Source organism: Hemiscyllium ocellatum, chromosome 35 (assembly GCF_020745735.1).
Source record: "Hemiscyllium ocellatum isolate sHemOce1 chromosome 35, sHemOce1.pat.X.cur, whole genome shotgun sequence".
Taxonomy (NCBI): Eukaryota; Metazoa; Chordata; class Chondrichthyes; order Orectolobiformes; family Hemiscylliidae; genus Hemiscyllium; species Hemiscyllium ocellatum.
Genome location: NC_083435.1, coordinates 9,912,835 through 9,937,532, shown reverse-complemented (window position 1 = coordinate 9,937,532; position 24,698 = coordinate 9,912,835).

The following is a 24,698-nucleotide window of genomic DNA, read 5'->3' as shown; positions in this document are numbered from 1 at the left end:
CTCTGTGGGAAGCTAGAGAAGTGATTGCTGGGCCTCTTGCTGAGATATTTGTATCATCGATAGTCACAGGTAAGGTGCCGGAAGATTGGAGGTTGGCAAATGTGGTGCTACTGTTTAAGAGGGGCGGTAAAGACAAGCCAGGAAACAATAGACAGGTGAGCCTGACCTCGGTGGTGGGCAACTTGTTGGAGGGAATCCTGAGGGACATGATGTACATGTATTTGGAAAGGCAAGGACTGATTTGGGATAGTCAACATGGCTTTGTGCATGGGAAATCTTGTCTCACAAACTTGATTGAGTTTTTTGAAGAAGTAACAAAGAAGATTGATGAGGGCAGAGTAGTAGATGCGATCTATATGGACTTTAGTAAGGCGTTCGACAAGATTCCCCATTAGCAAGGTTAGACTCATGGAATACAGGGAGAACTAGCTATTTAGAACAGAACTGGCTCAAAGGTAGAAGACAGAGGGTGGTAGTGGAGGGTTGTTTTTCAGACTGGAGGCCTGTGACCAGTAGAGTGCCACAAGAATCAGTGCTGGGCCCTCTACTTTATTGTCATTTACATAAATGATTTGGATACGAGCATAAGAGGTACAGTTAGTAAGATTACAGATGACACCAAAATGGGAGGTGCAGTGGACAGCGAAGAGGGTTACCTCAGATTACAACAGGATCTGGACCAGATGGGCTAATGGGCTGAGAAGTGGCAGATGGAGTTTAATTCAGATACGCGAGGTGCTGCATTTTGGTAAAGCAAATCTTAGCAGTACCAATACACTTAATGGTAAGGTCCTAGGGAGTGTTGCTGAACAAAGAGACCTTGGTGTGCAGGTTCATAGCTCCTTGAAAGTGGAGTCACAGGTAGATAGGATAGTGGTATGCTTTCCTTTATTGGTCAGAATATTGAGTACAGAAGTTGGGAGGTCATGTTGTGGCTGTACAGGACATTGGTTAAGCCACTGTTGGGATATTGCATGCAATTCTGGTCTCCTTCCTATCGGAAAGTTGTTGTGAAACTTGAAAGGGTTCAGAAAAGATTTACAAGGATGTTGCCAGGGTTGGACTATCTGAGCTACAGGGAGAGGCTGAACAGGCTGGGGCTGTTTTCCCTGGAGCGTTGGAGGCTGAGGGATGACCTTATAGAGGTTTACAAAATTATGAGGGGCATGGATAGGATAAATAGGCAAAGTCTTTTCCCTGGGGTCGGGGAGTCCAGAACTAGAGGGCTTAGGTTTAGGGTGAGAGGGGAAAGATATAAAAGAGACCTAAGGGGCAACTTTTTCACACAGCGGTGGTACGTGTATGGAATGAGCTGCCAGAGGATGTGGTGGAGGCTGGTACGATTGCAACATTTAAGAGGCATTTGGATGGGTATATGAATAGGAAGGGTTTGGAGGGATATGGGCTGGGTGCTGGCAGGTGGGACTAGATTGGGTTGGGATATCTGGTCGGCAAGGACAGGTTGGACCGAAGGGTCTGTTTCCATGCTGTACATCTCTATGACTCTAAATTGTACTCTACACCAGACATACATATTACATTGACAATGATCATGCAAACATGAACTACTAAATCTTGTTTCAGTCTGTCTTAATCCTGCCACTGAATGCTAGGTTTCTTATTCAAGTCTTGACAATGTGTTGGCTATCACATTTTCTCATCCTGCCATATGCACAATTTTCAAATTGAATGGCTGTTACAACAAGCTCCATCTAAGAAAACTGACATTTTCTTCCTTAAATTTTTCCATAAACTTCAATGGGTTATGGTCAGGGTATATGATTGTTACTGGTATGTTACTGGTAACATAAACAAGCTCAAAGTCTTCTCGACTGTCAAATATTGCTGCTGATGAATGTTCAATTTCCTGGAGAAATACCTGATAGGCCTTTCTATTTTCTCATGGTGCTGTGCTCTTGCAAGAAGACAAAAACCTATATCACATGCATTGATAACCTTGAATGGCTAATACTGGGGCAGTGGTTAACACAACTTTCAAGCTGTCAAATGCATTTTGACAGTCTGCTGTCCGGGAAACCTTTTGCTTTTCTTTAGCAATTCAGTGAGTGGAGCAGCCACACTGCTGAAATTTGTATGAATTTTTGATAAAATCCACTCAATCCCAGGAACTGTAGTACTGCTCTTTTTGTCAATGATATGGGAAACTCCCGAATTACCTTTGTTTTTGCATCCCATGGAGCCATTTGTCCATGTCCAATAAAATGGCCCAAGAAGGTGACTTGGGCTTTGGCAAATTCACTTTCAATCAGGTTTATCACCAAACCTGCCTTCCGAAATCAATTGAATAAGTCTGATAAATGTTGCAAATGTTCCTTCCATGCGTGACGAAAAACACGAGGTCATCTATATATACAACACAATTGAGTAATCTGGCTTATTGGTTAGTCTCCGAAAGGTGGCTGGCACATTTTTCATACCAACTGGCATGACTTTAAATTGATACAGTCCATTCGGCATTACGAAACCCAAAATTGCCTTCGCTGTTTCGAACAAAGGTACCTGCCAATATCCTCTGAGCAAATCTAAATTAGGAATATAAGTTGCTTGCCCCACTTTCTCAATACAGTCTTCCAGATGTGGAATCAAATATGCATCGCTCTTTGTACCTGGACTGACTTTGCGATAGTCCACACGTAACTGTTGGGTTCCATCTGGTTTTGACACCATGGCCAGAGGTGAGCTCCAGTACCAACAAATTTTGATAATGTTGTCTTGGAGCATGTGTTCAATCTCCTTTTGAACTGTGCCAACGTTAGAGGATTATGCCTGTAAGGATGTTGCCTAATTGGAACAGCATCTCCTATATCTATATCATGCACAATTAGATTAGGACTTCCCAGCTTATTTCCACATATCTTCGCATGTTATTGTAATAATTATTTCAGGTCATTTCGATTTTCCTCTGGAAGGTAACTTATTAATTTAACTCTATTTTTGACAACTTTCACATTGCCCAATTTAATTTGAGGAATGCCCAATTCAGAATCCTTGAACGTGATTCTTTCCTCTGTGTTGAAACCAACAACACCATCTCTTTTAGCTTTCCTTCCATCAATATACCTTTTGAACATATTCACAGGGCACACTCTGTGAGATTTCTTTATGTCTGGAATCCTTATTAATTGCTCACCTCACTCAATCTACTTTTGACTTGATAAGATCCACTAAACCTTGCTTTTAAAGGCTCACCTATCACTGGAAGTAACACTAACACCTTTTCTTCAATAGCAAAATTGCAAGTTTTTGATTTCTTATCTGCTTCCAGTTTCATTGTATGCTGTGATACTTTTAAATGCTGTCTAGCCAACTCCCCCACTCTATTTAATCATTTCCAAAAATTTGACACATACTCCAAATGTGGTCTCTGAATTCTGACTTACCAATTTTTCCTTAATCAAATTTAATGGTCCTCTCACTTCATGCCCAAAACTAAGTCAAATGGACTGAATTTCATTGATTCATTTGGCGCATTTCTTATCACAAGAAGTACAAATGGAATTCTGTTGTCCCAATTATCTGGGTAGTCTTGATATAAGAGCTGAAAATGTGTTGCTGGAAAAGCGCAGCAGGTCAGGCAGCATCCAAGGAGCAGGAGAATCGACATTTCGGGCATGAGCCCTTCTTCAGGAATGAGGAAAGTGTATCCAGCAGGCTAAGATAAAAGGTAGGGAGGAGAGACTTGGGGGAGTGGCGTTGGAAATGCGATAGGTGGAAGGAGGTCAAGGTGAGGGTAATAGGCCGGATATCCGGCACAAATTCATCTCCTTCCATATCCGCCACAAATTCACCTGCACCTCCACACACATCATTTACTGCATCTGCTGCACCCGATGTGGCCTCCTCTATATTGGAGAGACAGGCCGCCTACTTGCGGAATGTTTCAGAGACCACCTCTGGGACACCCAGACCAACCAACCTAACCACCCCCTGACTCAACACTTCAACTCCCCCTCCCCCCCCACCAAGGACATGCAGGTCCTTGGACTCCTCCATCGCCAGACTATAGCAACACGACGGCTGGAGGAAGAGCACCTCATCTTCCACCTAGGAACCCTCCAATCACAGGGGATGAACTCAGGTTTCTCCAGTTTCCTCATTTCCCCTCCCCCCACCTTGTCTCAGTCAGATCCCTCGAACTCAGCACCGCCTTCCTAACCTCAATCTTCTTCCTGACCTCTCCACCCACCCCCACTCCGGCCTATGTCAGGGGATGATGAGTAGATTCTCTCTTATTATGGAATGGGTGTTACTTGCTACTGAGAGGAGAAAGTGAGGATTGTAGATGCTGGAGATCAGAGCTGAAAATGTGTTGCTGGAAAAGTGCAGCAGGTCAGGCAGCATCCAAGGAGCAGGAGAATTGACGCTTCGGGCATGAGAAGGGCTCATGCCCGAAACGTCGATTCTCCTGCTCCTTGGATGCTGCCTGACCCACTGCGCTTTTCCAGCAACACATTTTCAGCTCTGATCTCCAGCATCTGCAGTCCTCACTTTCTCCAGTCTTGATTTTAAGCCCTCAACATGGTCTTTAATGTCTGAAGCTACCCTTCTAGCACTCCCTGCAAATGTGGATTGTAAGCAGTAGGTTTGGATTGTTTTATTCCTTAGCTGTTCATCACTTTCTTGAATAATTTCAATGTAAAGTTTGACCCTTGACCTGATTGTATTTCTATGAGTAGTCCATATCTAGTGAAAAATTTGAGTAATTCCTCTCCAATCCTCTTAGCTGTGAAATTGCATATTGGAACGGCCTCTGGGAATCCAGTGGACACATCCATTATTGTTAACAAATACTGATTCCCACTTTTTGTTTTAGGTAGGGGTCTTACACAGTCAATCAAAACTCTTGTAAAAGGTTCCTCAAATGCAGCAATAGATATTAAAGGTGCGGGTCTTGTTACTGCCAGTGGTTTTCCAATTACCTGACATGTATGACACATCTGGCAAAATTCAACTATATCCTTGTTCTGTCCAGGCAAATAAAACTGTTTTTGTATTTTAGCTTGAGTTTTTAATCACTCCTAAATGACACCCTAGTGGCAGCTCATGCACTACTTGCAACACCACCTTTCTATAACCCACTGGTATTACAACTTGATCAACTTCTGCTCATTTCTCATCTGCCTGCATATGTGATTGTCTCCATTTCTTCATTAAGACATCATTTTAAGATAATCACATTCAGGGACACATTCAGATTCTTTTTCTGTATATGTCTTTCGATACAATTTCTTTAAATTTGCATCTTCCTGCTGTAACTCAGTTAATTTATCTGAGCTAAAAATGTCTGCTTTGTCATCAGTCTGCTCCTGGCTTGTTTCAACCATCTGATCAAACAGAGTCCTTGCTAATTACACTTCAACTTTCTTATCTGTACATTTTGATCTCTCCTGTTTCAACTGGTGACTTTGTGACCTTGTTATCACAGTCAGAAAAAAATCCCAGGATATGTGTCCTGAACTTGTCCAGTTGCCTGAGTTTCCACTGGCTTTTCAAACACAGTAGGCAGCACTCTAATCTGTGAACCTGTTATATCATTAGCAAGAACAAATTGTATTCCTGGACCTGAGAGTTTGTCCAGTACTCCTATCACAACATCTCCACTCATCACTGGACATTCTAACCTCATTTTACATAACTGAGCGCTTCTTGTCTCACCGTGAATTCTCGTCATCAGCACCTTTTCTGGCAATAGTCCTTCTGAGGTACATATCTCATCTTTCAACATCACAGATTGTGAGGATCCTGTATCTCTTCATTTTTGTAACCTCTTTACCTGCTGCTCCTGCTGATGTGAGTAAACTTTACCTTCACGGGTATATGGTTTAAGAAGATCTGGCACTTTCTCTTGAATCAACCTCTGACCCAGTTGTACATTCTAGTGCAGCTTTCTAGCCTCAATTGTGCTATCCGTTATCACTCCAACAAAATTCACTGGCTGATCTTATTTTCCTACAAGTGGTTCCCAGTGCTTTTCCTAACCCACCAACATTGTGATTTCATGTGGCCTACTCTATTGCAGTGAAAACACCGGAGCTTTTTAACTTCTCTGTCCACTTCAAGGGCTTCTTTTTTTATCCTGTGGTAAGTTATTGTTATAATCTTCACCAAAATCTACCTTTCCCTTTCCACGTGAGGATTCTTCTTTTCACCAATTTCTATTCCTCACGATTGAAATTGACTTTGCAAGCCAAAACTTTGATTTATGAATCAACTGATAATCATCTGTCATTTCAGCTGCTAATCTAGATGTTTTAACTCTCTGCTCTTCCATGAGTTCTCACTACTGAGAAGTGATTTTTTGAATGCCTCCAAAATAATTGTCTCTCTAAGATCGTCATTGGTTTGTTCTATTTTCAATGCCCTTATCCACCTATCAAAATTACTTTGTTTGATCCTTTCAACTCAATGTAGGTTTGACCAGGGTCCCTCCTTAGATTCCTGAAACTTTGTGTGTAGGCTTCTGGTACAAGCTCATTTGCACTTAAGATGGCTTTCTTCACCTCTTCATATGTCCCAGATAACTCCTCTGATAGTGATGTGAATACCTCACTCACCCTACCTCCAAATTTTGGTTGGATCAACAAAACCCAAATAGTCACTGGCCACCACATTTGTTTAGCCATCTTTTCAAATTAGTTGAAGAAGGCTTTCACATCCTTCTCACAAATTTAGGCAATGCTTGAATATATTTAAACAGTTTCTCACTCGGTAAAAAAACTCCCCACATACGTTCGAGACACCACCCACGCCCTCCACCTCCTCCAAGACTTCCATTTCCCCGCCCCCCAATGCCTCACCTTCACCATGGATATCCAATCCCTCTACACCTCCATCCGCCATGACCAGGGCCTCCGAGCCCTCCGTTTTTTCCTCTCCAGATGTCCCCAACAGTACCCTTCCACCGACACTCTCATTCGTTTGGCTGAACTGGTCCTCACCCTTAACAATTTCTCCTTTGAATCTTCCCACTTCCTCCAGACCAAAGGGGTAGTCATGGGTACACATATGGGTCCCAGCTATGCCTGTCTCTTTGTTGGCTATGTAGAACAGTTGATCTCCAATAATTGCTCCGGCACCACTTCCCACCTCTTCCTCCGCTACATTGATGACTGCATTGGCACCACCTCGTGCTCCCACGAGGAGGTTGAGCAATTTATCAACTTCACCAACACATTCCACCCTGACCTTAAATTTACCTGGACCATCTCTGACACCTCCCTTCCCTCCCTGGACCTCTCCATCTCCATTAATGACGACCGACTTGACACTGACATTTTTTACAAACCCACCGACTCCCACAGCTACCTGGATTACACCTCTTCCCACCCTATCTCTTGCAAAAATGCCAACCCGTATTCCCAATTCCTCTGCCTCCGCCATATCTGCTCCCAAGAGGACCAATTCCACCATAGAACACACCAGATGGCCTCCTTCTTTAGAGACCGCAATTTCCTTTCCCACGTGGTTAAAGATGCCCTCCAACGCATCTCGTCCACATCCCACACCTCAGCCCTCAGACCACACCCCTCCAACCGTAACAAGGACAGAACGCCCCTGGTGCTCACCTTCCACCCTACAAACTTTTGCATAAACCAAATCATCCGCCGACATTTCCGCCACCTCTAAAAAGACCCCACCACCAGGGATATATATATCCCTCCCCACCCCTTTCCACCTTCCGCAAAGACCATTCCCTCCGTGACTTCCTGGTCAGGTCCACGCCCCCCTATGACCCATCCTCCCATCCTGGCACTTTCCCCTGCCACTGCAGGAACTGTAAAATCTGTGCCCACACTTCCTCCCTCACCCCTATCCAAGGCCCTAAAGGAGCCTTCCACATCCATCAAAGTTTTAACTGCACATCCACTAATATCATTTATTGTATCCGTTGCTCCTGATGCAGTCTCCTCTACATTGGGGAGACTGGGCGATCCTAGCAGAGCGCTTTAGGGAACATCTCCAAGACACCCGCACCAATCAACCACACCGCCCCGTGACCCAACATTTCAACTCCCCCTCCCACTCTGCCACGGACATGGAGGTCCTGGGCCTCCTTCCCTGCCACTCCCTCACCACAAGAAGCCTGGAGGAAGAACGCCTCATCTTCCGCCTCGGAACACTTCAACCCCAGGGCATAAATGTGGACTTCAACAGCTTCCTCATTTCCCCTTCCCCCACCTCATCCTAGTTTCAAACTTCCAGCTCAGCACTGTCCCCATGACTTGTCCAATCTGTCTAGCTCCTTTTCCACCTATCCACTCCACCCTCTCCTCCCTGACCTATCACCTTCATCTCCTCCCCCACTCACCCATTGTACTCTATGCTACTCTCTCCCCATCGCCACCCTCCCCTAGCTTATCTCTCCACGCTTCAGGCTCACTGCCTTTATTCCTGATGAAGGGCTTTTGCCCAAAACGTCGATTTCACTGCTCGTTGGCTGCTGCCTGAACTGCTTTGCTCTTCCAGCACCACTAATCCAGTTTCTCACCAGGCCTTACACTACTATGGGTTTGCTTATCCTCACTAAATTTATTTTCAGATTTCATCTTCATCCTTTTAAGCTGACTTTCCTGTCTAAGTGCCAATTTCTGAAGTTCAAACTCACTCTCTCTTCTTTTCTCTCTCTTCCTTTTTGTATTGCTAAAGCGATTTTTTTTCTATTTTCTCTGTTTTTAATCGTAATTCAATTTGTTTCATTTCTGTTGCCCTTTCCTTGTCTCTTGCCTCTAACTCAAACTGCTTCATTTTCAATTGAATTTTAGCCATCTCTAAAGATTCTGATGGTGTTTCCAGCAAATTTAAATGCTGAGCAATTGCTGTAATTATCTCTCCTTTCCTTACGAAGGAGGCAGCTCCAGCTTGTCTGCTAATTCCAGCAGCTTGACCTTAATCACCGTTTGCAAAACCCGCAAAGGCACTTCTTCCACTCCCAGAAAACTTTTGGTGACTGAAAGAGCAATTGCTATTGCAACCACGGTTTAAAGCAACCGAATTCAACACCCGGAACAAAAGATACTAACCTACCACTTGTTGACTTCAAGTCCAATAACCATAATCCCAAACTGGAATTATCTCACAAAGAGCCCCCAGTCTATTATGCACTAGGCCAGAGCCCCTCAAAACATTTCAAGAAAGTGGCCCAGACCCTAACTTTACTAGTTGCTTTAAGCAGGTGTAATGTGGATATTCCAGGAGGGATGCATTTGGTCAAACTTCGTAGTTTACACAGAACAGAATTTATTTACAAGATTAATGAACGAAACACAAACAAAAGAGAACAGAATACTGAAATACTTAACTTATCCAAAAACCCAACATTAAAGATGCTGTTTCAAATACTTGCAACAATCCCCATAAACACCACTTGGCACTAAAGGTAAAATCAAACACAGGGTCTTACAGGAGAGAAGTCAGAGGAAGAGAGGACCAGCATGGACCTGTTTCTTCGGGTCCAGCAGCTTCAAAACTGCCTGACTGTTTTCAGTGAATAGCCAGACTGCTAAAAATCCAAATCAAACCTGAGAAAAGCTGAGTTGGGAGAATTGGCTGCTTCTCTTTGGCTGCTTCTTAAACTTGAAAGCCTTTTCACGAGGCAGTATCTATTAGCTATAATCAAATTGGCCCAACAATCCATCCAAACTCAGACCTTTTGGAATCTGGGTCTTTTATGACCTCTCTTAAAACAAATACAAGGCCAACATAACCTTGTCAAAGCAGCAGCAGCATCACACCTCCCAATTTGCTCTATTTGGATATTCTACTGATGGCACGTACTGTTGAATATAAACCAAGGACCTATTGATTTAATCAACTTATGATGATCCCTTCATACTTACATAGATTCCTCAGTAGATATTTGATGCATAATATTTGATTTGTCTCACAAATTTTGTGGAAATTTCCATGGGAGAAATTCATCAACTCAACAATTCTATTTTTAACTCCCCATGTGAAGAATCACATAGTTTTTCTATTTCAGCTCACAAAATGGGCTAAGGATTGTACAGGCTTCTGTTTAAATGACATGAATTCCAGCCAAGGAATAAGAAGTTAAACTGACTTTGAATTGGGTCCTAATGTGATCACATCTTTTTGTGATCTTCTAACTCTTTGTCTGTGAATCTTGATTTATTAATTCTGTGTATATCTTCTTTCCAATTGCTAAAAGATTTTAACACTGTGAGCCATGTAGACTCAATTGCTTACATACAATTAAAGCACAATAGGATTCATCTGCATGGCGTTTTCAGTAGCTTTCATTACTGTAACCATGTCACATCAATGATGATAGTGTAATAAACCTTGATGAGTAATTATTATGAACATGATGTTTTTCTTCCTTAATTGCTTCATTTTTTTATTCGTCCTTCACTTTTTTGTCTTCCATTTTCACTCGTTCCCTCATTCTCTTCCTTTTTATGCTCTATCTCCCTTATTTGTGTTTCTACTGTTTTTTCTTCCTTCTTCCAATTTCCTTTTCGATCCTTCTCATGGCTATAGCTATATACTATATACTACTAAAGCTATATACCTTAAGTGGCATATTTTACATGCTATACTTTATTACCATACTGTGTATTTCTGGCTTGTTGTCAGTCTGCCAACAGCAGTCAAGATTAAATCAATCAAACTTAGTTTAGCAGTGAACAGTATAAAGTTTCATCTTCAGAGAAAGAATACAAACTGATTATTTTGTATGATTAATATGTTTATATTGAAGAGATGAAGAATGTAACACCTCCTTCACATTCATCCTAAATTGTGAACAATTTTGTGCTGTGAACTCACACACTGTGTTAAAACTGCATTAACCTTTATATTGTGGGCTCCACACAAGAATTGAGGGGAGACATTGCTCATGTCAGACTGAATTCAATTCCAAATCCTAAAGCTGAAATTATAATGTCATGGCATTAGCCTATCCTGCCGGAGAAAAGAATAGCTGTGGAATTAATTTCTCCCTCCATTTTTATTCCCATAAGTGATAAAAACACTTTTGTAATAGACCCACCAGTGGAGGGGTGAAAGAATTGGCCAACTGCATTAAGAAATTTTCTGGATATCTTTCAATTTATCTGCTGCTAAATTCAAGACCAAGGAAGCCAAATGGAATACAGAGAAACTAAAGTAAATAGCTGGGACCATGACCCTTGCAATGCAGTTATTGAGGGAGTGCTGCCTTGTGCTAATGAGATTTTAAAACCCAAAATTTCAGCTGTCTGCCCTCTCAGGTGGACAAAAGATACCATGGCATAATTTTGAGGATAACAGTGGTGTCTCTGATGACCTTGACCAGTATTTATCTCTCAACCAATATCACAAACGCAGTTCCATCAGCTATTATCACATTGCTGTTTGTAAGATCCTGCTGAATGCAAATTGACTGCTATGTTTCCCATTGAGTATACTTTTAGAAACGTCATTGGCTATGAAGTGCCTATGGAATGTTCTAAGGTCATGTAGACCTAAGGGCACTGCATAAGTGTACATCTTTCCTTTCCTCCTAGTCTCTCAAAGGCACCAACCATCAAATTTAGATCTTAATCTTGCACAAGTCAGTGAACGTTTGTGAATATCTGATGCCAAGGTGGTGTCTTAAACAAATCTTGTTTTCTTCACATGAACAGGCCTTATTATGTAGTGGAAACTGTAGGAAATAGGAACATGAGTAGGCCATGACAATGCTTGATGTCTTATACAATCATGGTTGATCTTCTACCTCAATTCCACATTCGTTCCCTACTCCTATATTCTTTAACCAGCTTAGGAGTCAGATGGAATATTTCTGTCCATGTCGGGGTCCCATGTAAGACTGATAGATCCTCTGTCCAAGGCTGTGTGACATAACCAAATTCGCTGGAACTTACTACAGATTCAATACTGATCCTTTCAGAGCCATTACCTTATGCAATATTAAGTACCAGAGTTTGAACACTGGTGTGCATTCCCAGCTGCTTGGAGGAATTAGTGAGAGCAAAGACCTTATAGGACACCAGTGATTCTTACCCATATTCAAAATAGTAGTGTGAGACTGACAATGACTCAGAAGGACTAGTCCTGTCACAGAAATCCTCCATAAATCCCATCATCTGCATATATCAGGCCAAGATATCTGAATGGGTGTCTATCTGATAAGCACAGCTACACTATGCATAATGTATTAATGCACTGCCAAATGAGGCAAAGCATTCTATGCAATGACCAACTTTTCAGCAAAATTATCAGTAGTTAGCTAATTTAGCACATGCTCAAAGATAGAGTTTGGTACTAGTCTGTTAACCTAACAACACTACATGGGTTCACATACACAGCATTGCTTGAATCGTTCACTCCACCAATGTCCTCCTTTCTTCCCATCTGCATTATCTACCATTTAGCTTTCTGAGAGTGCAGAGATTAATTACTGAATTGATCACAGCTTCCTATCTTCTCCAAAGGTAGTAATCCTTTCAACAATATAAAGTTTCTCATTAAACACTCTGGAGAATTCAACTTAGTGATCACAGAGAGGGTTGAAGGAGAAAAATAAGTAGATATGTTGACAATCACAGGTCTCTGGTTTCTAATAAATACTTACAGGTTGCCACTAATTCAAATATCACACATATACTGGTTGTTTTGCTAAACCTCCAATTTGCTCCAAAAGCATTTGGAAATCCCACTGAAACCATGCCAACGTTTGACAAGTGGCTCTCATTACAGCCTTGGCTCACAGCCCACAACAGCACACGGTCCTTATTCAACATGGACCTACAGAACAGGGAGCTCTTTAAAGTGCACAAAAAAGTCTTTCTGGGTTGTCAACTTGGTAATGAAATGTTGTTTTGACCTATTAAAACACCATCAATTTCTGATGATGTCAACTGCAGCACTATTCTGAGCTCTCGTTATCTGTTCAGTGAAGGCCATAGAAAAGAGCTGTTATATCTCATCACAGAGCAATGTACACAGACTTATATACTCTCTTATAAGAGAAAGAGTATTGTATAATGTAAACCAAGGGCACTTGTTACATAACCAGTGTACACACATTTACATGTCATTTCAACACCTCAACAGCTTTCTCTAGGTCATTGCAATACATTATTTCTTTGAACATGGAGTTTAATAGCAAGTACAGCACAAAATAGGCCATTTGGCCCATCAGGTCACAATGACAGTGGTTACAAATTGAAGAAATTATATATTGGTTAAATTTGAAATGGTTTCTTTTAATTTAATGCAAAAGAAGATGTTCTGAATGGAGATAGCTTGATGAGACAAAAATCTGCCTGGAGATACCTCCAGTGAATGGAGAGAGGCTCAATCTGAATTTTTCACACCTTGAGACAAAAGAGATCTTTTCTAGACTCAGATCCTCAGGCCCAGAAAGACACAGTGTAGCATCTTATAGAGTACAGAGTAATGTGAGCTATGGTAAGATTTATGATAGGCCTCATCATGATTCTATCTTGATAACAAGAGCAACTCACTGTGTCTTTTATGCATATGCTGAGCAACATAGAGAATTTATTGTTTGCCAGAGGTAAGTTGCCAATTCTGAGTATTACAGCCTTATGAATATGACAACTCATCTCATCAATATTCAGCTGCCTATCTTAACGAACATGGAAGTCATAGAGGGTACCTCGTGACTTCAGTTTGTGGGTAGCTCCAATGGAATTCCCAGGATGGACCCAAACATCATTTTCTTCGGGCATGCTCCAGAGGCACCAGCAACATGCACTTCACATCAACAGATATTGGCATCTGACATGTGACAGCCACAAAGAAGCCTCATGATGTATCAATAATCCACTTACAGTACACCTCTACACTTCAGTACTGCACTTTGGGCTACACTGGCAACTAATATTGCCATGCTGTTGCAAGGACATGTACTAGATCATATTCCTGATGAAGGGCTTATGCCCAAAACGTCGACTCTCCTGCTCCTCAGATGCTGCCTGACTGGCTGTGCTTTTCCAGCGCCACACTTTTTGATAGCAGATCAAGCTGCAAGACCAGCCTGTTTCCTTGCTGTTATAGTACTCACAGCATCCCCAGCGTGTCTTGCCTTCACTTTGGTGCTTTTCTTATCAGCTGGAGAGACTAGATTCACAGTACTGCTGTATTGCCTTGCCATTTAATGCAGGAGAAAAGCCAGGAAGTTTCTCATCGCTGTTAGCAATTCTGGAAAGTAAAGGGAAATAGCTTTCATTCAAAGTCAGTCAAGTGTAGTTTCTGATATCTGTCTAAGAGCTTAGACACAGTCAATCAGTTATACCAGTGGTTAGCGTTAGGATGTTCTCTATCTAAGGAGTGAGCACCCGACCACCATCCTGACTTTCTCTGTCCTGTTTTCTGGCTATTTTCCTCTTGGAATGAAAGTAAGTCAGATATTAATGACAGTGGGTGGTACTGCTTTTTTTTGGTGCAGGTCAGATGTCCTGAGCAAATGAGTAGGCAATACAGAGGGCATGCAGGGTATCTGGCGTTGCAATGGCTGACAGTGAGTGAGGGAGATTTTGCAGGCAATAGTGAGAGTTGTGGAGCTTGAGCATTGGTGGGATGTGGGTATAATAGCAGAGAATTACTGAGTGTGGAGTTTCCGAGGGAACATTGCGGCACTTATGCTGTGCTTTCCACCATTTATTCCATCCTGTGGTGGCAACGTAGAAAATATCTGGGCTCCTGTTCCCAGGGCTTATCCATTCCATCTGTTTTTCTTTTTCCATTTCTTTTTTTTTCCTCTTCTCTTCTTTTTTTCTCCTCTTCCCATTTTTATTTTGACAGCAGGCTATAGGAAGGCAGCTTCATCAGTTCAGATTGTAAGTTTGCTCGCTGAACTGGAAGGATTGTTTTCAGGCATTTCGTCACTGTGCTAGGTAACACTATCAGTGAGCCTCCGGAGAAACACTGATGCTCTGATCTGCTTTCTATTTATGTGTCTTGGTCTCTTAAGGTGGGTGATATTTCCGGTTCTTTTTCTCAGAGGGTGGTAAATGAATGTAAGCCATTTACCAACCTCTGAAAAAAAGAACTGTAAATGATATCACCCACCTGAAGAGACCATTTACCAACACATAAACAGAAAGCAGGACAGAACACCAGTCTAGTCTTCCAGCAGCCCAATGTGACAGTCTTACAGCTGTACTGTGTTTCCTGGAACCCAGAAGCCATGAATCAAACTAAGATGGACTTTGTCTTATTTTTTTCTTATCTTCTGTTATTAATATAGACATTATGGTGTGGCTACAACACTTTTTACTGTAATTTTTCTGTAATACAAGTGTGACAATAAGTAACTTTCTATTCTATTCTAGATGGTTGAGAATGTACTGATCGGGGTTGCAAACCCATACAAGGTTAGCATGGTCTGGTGCCATGGCTTCCTGAGTGAACAGGACATTCCACCTCAGCACCATCCCATCCAGCAGGACCCATAGGTCTCTGCTTGTAAATCAGCGTACAAGATTTCCCAATGCCTGGGGGAAATTTCAGGAAAACTGAAGAGCAGCTGTCGTATACTGCTTCTCTGGATTCACAGTGGTCTTTTAAAGATGGCACTGGTCTACATATAGCATTCAGTTCCAGGATATGCTGGCAGCATTAAATTGTTGCAGGAACAGCACATGGTAAAATGGGGCTAGAATCAATGTAGAAACAACTTAGGGGTGATGTAGGTATTTAATAAGTAGATGATGATGAATGCAGTATCAGAGACACAATTGTTGTGTGAGCAGGATGCTTGTTAAGGGTCATTTTTCTTAGGAGGCATGGTTGGTAAATTTGCAGATAATACCAAAATTGGTGGTATGGCACACAGTAAAAAAGATTATCTAAGGGATCTTGTCAACTGGGCCAATGGGCTGTGGAGTGGCAGATGGAGTTTAATTTGGATAAGCATGAAATATTGCATTTTGGTCAAACAAACAAGGCCAGGACTTCTACCGTTCATGTTTTGACCCTCCACAGTGTTGTTGAACAGAGAGACCTAGTGGTTCAAATAGTTCTTTGAAAGTTGTGTTGCAGGTGTACAGGGTGATTAAGACGATGATTAGCATGCTTGCCTTCATTGCTCAGACAACTGAGCATTGGAATCGGGTCAACAGGCTGAGATTGTATAGGACATAGATGAGGCCACTTTTGGAGTATTTGGTACAGTCTGGTCACGCTGTTGTAGGAAGAATATTATTAAAATGGAGCGGGTTCAGAAAATATTTATCTGGATAATGCCAGGACTAGAGGATTTGAGTTATAAGACGAGGCTGGATAGGCTGGGACTTTCTTTACTGCAGTGTAGGAGGCTGAGGGTTGACCTTAAAGAGCTTTATAAAATCATATGGGACATAGATTAGGTGAATGGCAAAGATCATTCCTGAGAATGGGAGTGTTCAGAACTAGTGACCATAGTCTTAATGTGAAAGAAGAAAGATTTACAATGGTCCGAAGGGGCAATATTTTTACACAGACGATGGTTCATTTGTGGAATGAACTGTCAGAGGAAGTGGTAGATGTAGGGACAGTTAATACATTTAAAAGACATTTGGACAGGTACATGAATAGGAAGGGTCAAGAGGGATATGGGTCAAATGCAGCCAAGTGGGTCCAGTTTAGATTGGGAATCTTGGTCAGCCTGAACAAGTTGGACCAAAGGAGCTGTATCCATACTGTATGACTCTCTGCCTCTGAAACCGAATGAAGGGACTTTCAAAGAATACTGGAGATTTACCATGATGTGCCAGGGAGAAAGAAGTTTTCTGAAAGGTCATAAGTATGGGAAGTAACCTACAAGTCTAAAATCTGCTGAGAATGTAATAAAATATACAAATGAGTTATTGTGCTTTCAAATGAGTCAACTGGTTAATAGGGAAATACTTCATCAGTAATGCTTCATCAATGTTGATTTTAGTTTATTTGTTGCAGCTGAAAGTCTGAACGTAATAAATATTTGCATGCAATTGTTTCTGACAATCAGTGAGTTAATCCCTTTAAAGGTTGCAATTTAAATTCCACATTAGGCTTCGCCCACCAATATTCATCTCACCTAATCAGCACATCTCACTTTTTTTCTCTCCCCTATATGTTTGTCCAGCTCTCCACTGAATGCATTTATGTTATTGACTTCAATGAGTCCTTGGACTGAATTTTATGTTTACATGAAGAAGTTGAATTGTTGGATGGGAGACTTATACATGACCTCACCAGCAAGAACGCCTGCCACATCACATATCTATCAGCTCATTAAGGCTGATAAATCGTGCATAGGTTATGCATCTTCCACTTTCAGAGCTCCAAATATGGTGCATCAGGTCACCAGAAACTGGTGGCCATTCAGAGGCCACAGCTTTTGGGTCCCATGGACCATCAGTCAAGGGTTACTCCAGAGGAAATACGACAGCAAGAAGGCATGCTTCGTTTCCGTTTTCTCAGAGTTGATAAGGTATCACATTAAAGGTTACTGGTGGAAAACAAAGCTCATGATGTAAGAGGTCACACATTGGCAGGATTGATGACTGGCTAACTAACAGAAACCAGAGAGCAGACACATATCGATGTGTTTCAGATTGACAAGATGAAATGAGTGGTGTGTTGCAGGAATCGGTGCTTATACCTCAACTGTTCACATTTTGCATAATTGACTTAAGTTAAAGGATGGAAGGTGTGTTTTCCAAATTTATTGACAGGTAGGAAAGTAAGTTCTCAAAATGTTATAGGAGGTGACAAAAATGGATACATTAATTGAATGGGCAAAGATCAGGCAAAATGAGTCTAATGTAGCAACATGAAAATGATCATTTTGATAGGAAGAATAAAGAAGCAGATTATCTAAACTGTGAGTTTTCAAACCCATGATAAGCAAAGGGATCTGGGTAACCTCATGAATGAACCACAAAAGGTTAGTAAGCAGCCGAAGCTCATAATTAGGAAAAGTTTTAGAAAGTTATGATTCATGCAAGGGGAACCGAATACAAAAGTGGAGAGGAAAGGCTTCAGTTATACATGGCATTGATAAGGCAAGTGGAATACTGTTTACAGCAATGGCCACCTTATTTAAGGAAATATTTAAATGCTTTAGAGACAATTCAGATAAGGTTTACCAGACTGAAATCTTGGATGGGTGTGTTATTTTATGAGGAAAGGATGGACATGCTAGGTTTGTACTCTTTGCAGCTTAAAAGAGGGATCTTGACAGAGTAGATATGAAGAGGATATTTTCTCTATGGCAGAACCTACAATTAGGGGTCTCTGTTTAAAAATCAGGAGTCACACATTTAATCAGAGATGAGTTTTTTTTTGTTAGTGTGTCATGAGATTTTGAAATTGTCTTCAGGAACAGGTGGTGAAAGCAGAGCCCTTGAATATTTTTAAGGCAAAGGCAGATAGCTTTTTGTGAAAAGAGTGATTAGTACCTGATTGGGATGGCAGGAAGGTGTATTTGAGGTTAGAATCAGGTCAGCTATGATTTTACTGAACAGTGGAACAGAATCAAGGGGCTGAAGGACCTACTCCTGCTCTGATTTGGATGTTTGTAATTCCTCGTCAGTTAGTAAAGTTGATTGGAGTCAATGGCAGGGTATATCTTTCAGAGGTCACTATTTGTCTGCCAACCATGCCTCTGATTAGCCCCAGAATGGGCAATTGGGGTACTCCGCTAAATCCAGCAACCAGGGCTCCCAAGGTAAAAAAATCAGCCACTTTGTGTACCCAGCAGGAAGCAGTTAATTTGGAAGCTGGAAAGTGAAGTACTTAAATGGCCATTAAGTAGTTACTGATGAGGTGAGGAATCGTCCATGGACCTCCTACTCAGCATTTAAATGTAGAGTTGGCAACAAGTCAGTGAGCTTCTCTCCAGGGCAAAGGTGCCTAATTAGCTTAAAAACATTGAAAGCTCTGCTGAAGCAGGAAATCAGAAACAAAAACTGAAACTGCTGGAAAAGCTCAGCAGATCTGGCAGCATCACAGAACACAGAATATTTGTTGCGTCAACCTGTCATACCAATCTGAAGCCCATCTAACCTACACTATTCCATGTACGTCCATATGCTTGTCCAATGACGACTTAAATGTACTTAAAATTGGTGAATCTACTATGGAATGCAGGCAAAGCATTCCATACCCTTACTACTCTCTGAGTAAAGAAACTACCTCTGACATCTGCCCTGTATCTATCACCCCTTAATTTAAAGCTATGCCCCCTTATGCTCATCGTCACCAAATTTGGAAAAAGGCTCTCCTTGACAACCCTATCTAACCCTCTGATTATCTTATATGTCTCGATTAAGTCACCTCTCAACCTTCTTCTCTCCAACGAAAACAGCCTCAAATCCCTCAGCCTTTCCTCGCAAGACCTTCCCTCCATACCAGGCAACATCCTAACAAATCTCCTCTGCACCCTTTCCAAAGCTTCCACATCCTACTTATAATGCGGTGACCAGAACTGTACACAATACTCCAAGTGCGGCCACACCAGAGTTTTGTACAGCTGTAGCATAACCTCATGGTTCCAAAACTTGATCCCTCTGTTAATAAAAGCTAAAACAACCCTGTCAACCTGGGTGGCAACTTTCAAGGATCTGTGTACCTGGACACCGAGATCTCTCTGCTCATCTACATTACCAAGAATCTTACCATTAGCCCAGTACTTTGCATTCCAGTTACTCCGACCAAAATGAATCACCTCACACTTGTCTGCATTAAACTCCATTTGCCACCTCTCAGCCCAGCTCTACAGCTTATCTATGTCTCTCTGTAACCTACAACATCCTTCGTCACTATCCACAACTCCACCGACCTTAGTATCGTCTGCAAATTTACTAACCCACCCTTCTACGCCCTCATCCAGGTTGTTTATAAAAATGACGAACAGCAATGGACCCAACACCGACCCTTGCAGTACACCACCAGTAACTGGACTCCAGGATGAACATTTCACATCAACCACCACCCTCTGTCTTCTTTCAGCAAGCCAATTACTGATCCAAACAGCTATATCTCCCACAATCCCATTCTTCCGCATTTTGTACAATAGCCTACTGTGAGGAACCCTATCAAACGCCTTGCTGAAATCCATATACACCACATCAACTGGTTTACTCTCATCTATCTGTTTGGTCACCTTCTCAAAGAACTCAATAAAGGTTTGTGAGGCACGAACTACCCTTCACAAAACCGTGCTGACTATCCCAAATCAAATTACTCTTTTCCAAATGATTATAAATCCTATCTCTTATAACCTTTTCCAACACTTTACCAACAACTGAAGTAAGGCTCACTGGTCTATAATTACCTGGGTTGTCTCTACTCCCCTTCTTAAACAGGGGAACCATATTTACTATCCTCCAGTCTTCTGGCACTATTCCTGTAGACAATGATGATTTAAAGATCAATGCCAAAGGCTCTGCAATTTCCTCCCTGGCTTCCAAGAGGATCCTAGGATAAATCCCATCTGGCCCAGAGGACCTATCTATTTTCACACTCAGCAGGATTTCTAATACCTCTTCCTTGTGAACCTCAACCACACCTAGTCTAGTAGCCTGCATCTCAGTATTCTCTTCAACACCATTGTTGTTTTCTAGAGTGAATACTGTTGAAAAATATTCATTTAGGGCTTCCCCTATCTCCTGTGACTCCACACACAACTTCTTACTACTATCCTTGATTGGCCCTAATCTTACTCTCTTCATTCTTTTATTCTTTAAATACTTATAGAAAGCCTTAGGGTTTACTCTGATCCTATCCGCCAACAACTTCTCATGTCTCCTCCTGGCTCTTCTGAGCTCTCTCTTTAGGTCTTTCCTGGCTACCTTGTAACCCTCAAGCGCCCCAACTGAGCCTTCACATCTCATCCTAACATTAGCCTTCTTCTTCTTCTTGACCAGAGATTCCACTTCCTTCATAAATCACAGCTCCCATGCTCTACAGCTTCCTCCCTGCCTGATAGGTACATATTTATCGAGGACACACAGGAGCTTTTCCTTGAATAAGCCCCACATTTCTAATGTGCCCATCCCCTGCAGTTTCCTTCCCCATCCTATGCTTCCTAAATCTTGCCTAATCGCATCGTAATTGCCTTTCCCCCAGCTGTAGCTCTTGCCCAGTGGTATACACCTATCCCTTTCTATCACTAAAGTAAACATAACAGAATTGTGATCGCTATCACCAAAGTGCTCACCTACTTCCAAGTCTAACACCTGGCTGGTCTCATTACCCAATACCAAATCTAATGTGGCTTCACCCCTTGTTGGTCTGTCTATACACTGTATCAGGAAGCCCTCCTGCACACACTGGACAAAAACTGACCCATCTATAGTACTCGTACTATAGTGTTCCCAGTCAATATTTGGAAAGTTGAAGTCCCCCATGACAACTATCCTGTCTCTCGGACTCCTATCGAGAATCATCTTTGCTATCCTTTCCTCTACATCTCTGGAACTATTCGGAGGTCTATAGAAAACTCCCAACAGGGTGACCTCTCCTTTCCTGTTTCTAACCTCAGCCCATACTACCACAGTTGACAAGTCCCCAAACATCCTTTCTGTAACTGTAATATTGTCTTTGACCAACAATGCCACACATCCCCCACACCCCCTTTTACCACCTTCTCTGTTCTTATTGAAATATCTAACATTGAAACATCTTATTGGAACCTGCAATAACCATTCCTGTCCCTGCTCTATCCATGTCTCCAAAATGGCCACAACATCGAAGTCCCAGGTACCAACCCATGCTGCAAGTTCACCCTCCTTATTCTGGATGCTCCTGGCGTTGAAGTAGACACACTTCAAACTAACCTCTTGCTTCCCAGTGCCACCTTGCATCCCTGAAACTTGATTTCGGACCTCCCTACTCTCAAACTTTTCTCTACTTGAACTACAATTTTGGTTCTCATCCCCCTGCTTGATTAAACCCACCCCAATAGCCTTAGCAAATATCCCCCCCAGGATATTGGTACCCCTCTGGTTCAGATGAAGACCAGTCTGCCTGTAGAGGTCCCACCTACCCCAATTATCCAAGAATCCAAAACCCTCCCTCCTGAACCATCCCTGTAGCCACGTGTTCAACATCTCTCTCTCTCCCTAGTCCTTGTCTCACTAGCATGTGGCATGGGCAACAAACCAGAGATAACTCTGTTTTTCCTAGCTCCAAGCTTTCATCCCAGCTCCCTGAATTTCTACCTTAAATCACCATCTCTCTTCCTACCTATGTCGTTGGTACCTATGTGGACCACGACTTGGGGCTGCTCCCCCTCCCCCTTAAGGATCCCAAAAACATGATTAGAAACATCATGAACCCTAGCACAAATATATGACTTCCCAGAAGTCCTTTGCTCCTTCCTCGCACCTCTCAGCAAATGGAGGCCTGACTCCCGAGTTAAGTCCCTTTTAATGCAGGAAAACCCACCCTTCCCGGCAGCCCTCGCTTCACCATTCCTTCTCTCTTCACCGCTCTGGTAAAATGGAGGCTTGACTCCCAAGGTAATTCCCTTTTAATGTGGGAAAACACACCCTTCCTGGCAGCCCTCGCTTCACCACTCCTTCTCTCCTTCATTTGTAGAAAGAAATCCAGAGTTAATATTTAGAGCCTAGTGTTCCTGCTTCAGAACCAGGAAAAGGAAAATTCTACCCCATGTTCTTTGTTGAAATTGATTTTCATTTGAATTACTATCCAGGGGTTCTCTTAGTTGTGTCTCCTGTCATCGGTCTAAAATTCCCCAATTTTATATTTATTTCCAGTCCTGTCCTACTCTGATCTGAGTGCTGATGAATGAATCAAAGCTCTATGCATTAATTCCCTCTTGCTCTCACTATCAATCTCTCTCTTTTGATTCTCTTTCACTTTCCTGTGTGGAAATGATGTGAACATATTCTGCTCGTGGAGATAAGTGGTACATCAGCCACAATCTCATTGAATGACAGGATGGGCATGATGGGCTGAATGGCTCTTCCTGTGCCTATAAGGAACTTAAGAGTTTTGGATAACAAAATGTGGATTGAAGGCCATTATGTAGAGCACTGTCTTACAAAACGAGGATATATTTCTATGGTGCCTTTTCCAATCTCAGAGCATTCCAAGGTGTTCAAGTGATTTGTTACTTCTTGAAATCACTGTGGTGATGTTGGAAACATAGCCATCAATTATAAGCAGCAAGCTTCCATAAAGACCAATGTAACAATGACCAGATTTTTGTAATGATCTTTATTGATGGATAATTATTATCTCCATAACATCAAATCAGTGGCTATCTTTAAAATAGTGGCTATGGAGTATTTCACATAAATTTGAAAAGGCAGATGGGACCTTAGTTAAATGTCTCATCCAAGAAAAGGCACATCTAACAGTTCAATACTCTCACACCACTACATTGACCTTATGCTTAAGACTCTGTGGAATTGATTTTAAACCCACGACTATCTGAATCAGAGGGAAGAGTGCCACACATTGAAGCACAGCTGACAACATGAGATTGATCTAAGTGAGATCAAACAACATCCCTGCCTTCCCAATTTTAAATTGACAGTAGATGGGTTAAATTACTTTAAACAGATGAATGGTTCTACTAAACAATACACCAGATCAATATGTTGAACACCAAGTAAAAATGTAAAGTTACAGCAGCGTATCGCAATGGTGGAATCTTTGAGTTTTAAATGCTGACCTGTTGTGTGAATTGATGGTCATTACTGCAGAGGTATTTCTTGCTATAATCTTCCTTTATACAATGTATCTGTAAGGGAGCTAGTGAGAGCATAATCACTTACAAAGAAATATTTCATAGCCTGGCGATATTCCAAATTGAATAAACAGTGTTCCTACATGCTAGGTCAAAAACTTACACCCTCTCTGTTCTACAAGAAATGTGAAACTGACTTTACACAGAACTGCAAGGCAATGTGAGGATTTTCACACATGTTGCACTCACTGTTGAATGAGAAGAAGCCCAAAAGTTCAAGGGTCAGAGGGTCAAAGAAATTCTGCAATTCAATTTTGCTGATTTCCTAAGAGAATCCTGGACTGTTTAAACACCAACACTCCCTATATCTCAATAGACAAAAGCACAAGCATTCATTAGGTGAGAATGAAAAATCTGTCACTCAGATTAACGAAATCCATTTGGGTCAGAGAAACTTGGGAACTCAGACAACAATTTGCATTTAAATAGCTCCACAACATAGTACAACATGCCATTTACTTGAGACACATAATGAGATACACTAGCTGGAATTATATTGGGGTCTGAACGACAATGCCTAAGCAAGAAATGTGGTACAATCATTGAAATGTCCACTGAGACCTATCATGCTGTCAGGAGAACATGAAGGTAAAATACTTGCAAAGTAGTGGTAAGTTGCTCAAATTAAGAGGGTTTAGCTTGATAACAACATTATTAAGAATATAAATCACCTTATTAATATGCAGCTTCCCAATCAACCAGCCTCAATCAAACTGGATGCAAAAAACTGTATTTATAGATACCTGATGACTTCAACTTGCTGCTAGCTGTGAATAGTTTTCATTTTGCATAGTACAAAACATGATCTCAGGGTACGAGTCACAGACACCCCCTCATCAATAGATATTGTCATTAAAACTTTATCGATCCCACTGCAATCCACTTGCAGGATGCCAAGGATGTGCAGATTTGCATTGCAGAGTGCGCCAGCTGAAATAGATGTACAGAGGTTGGTATCCCA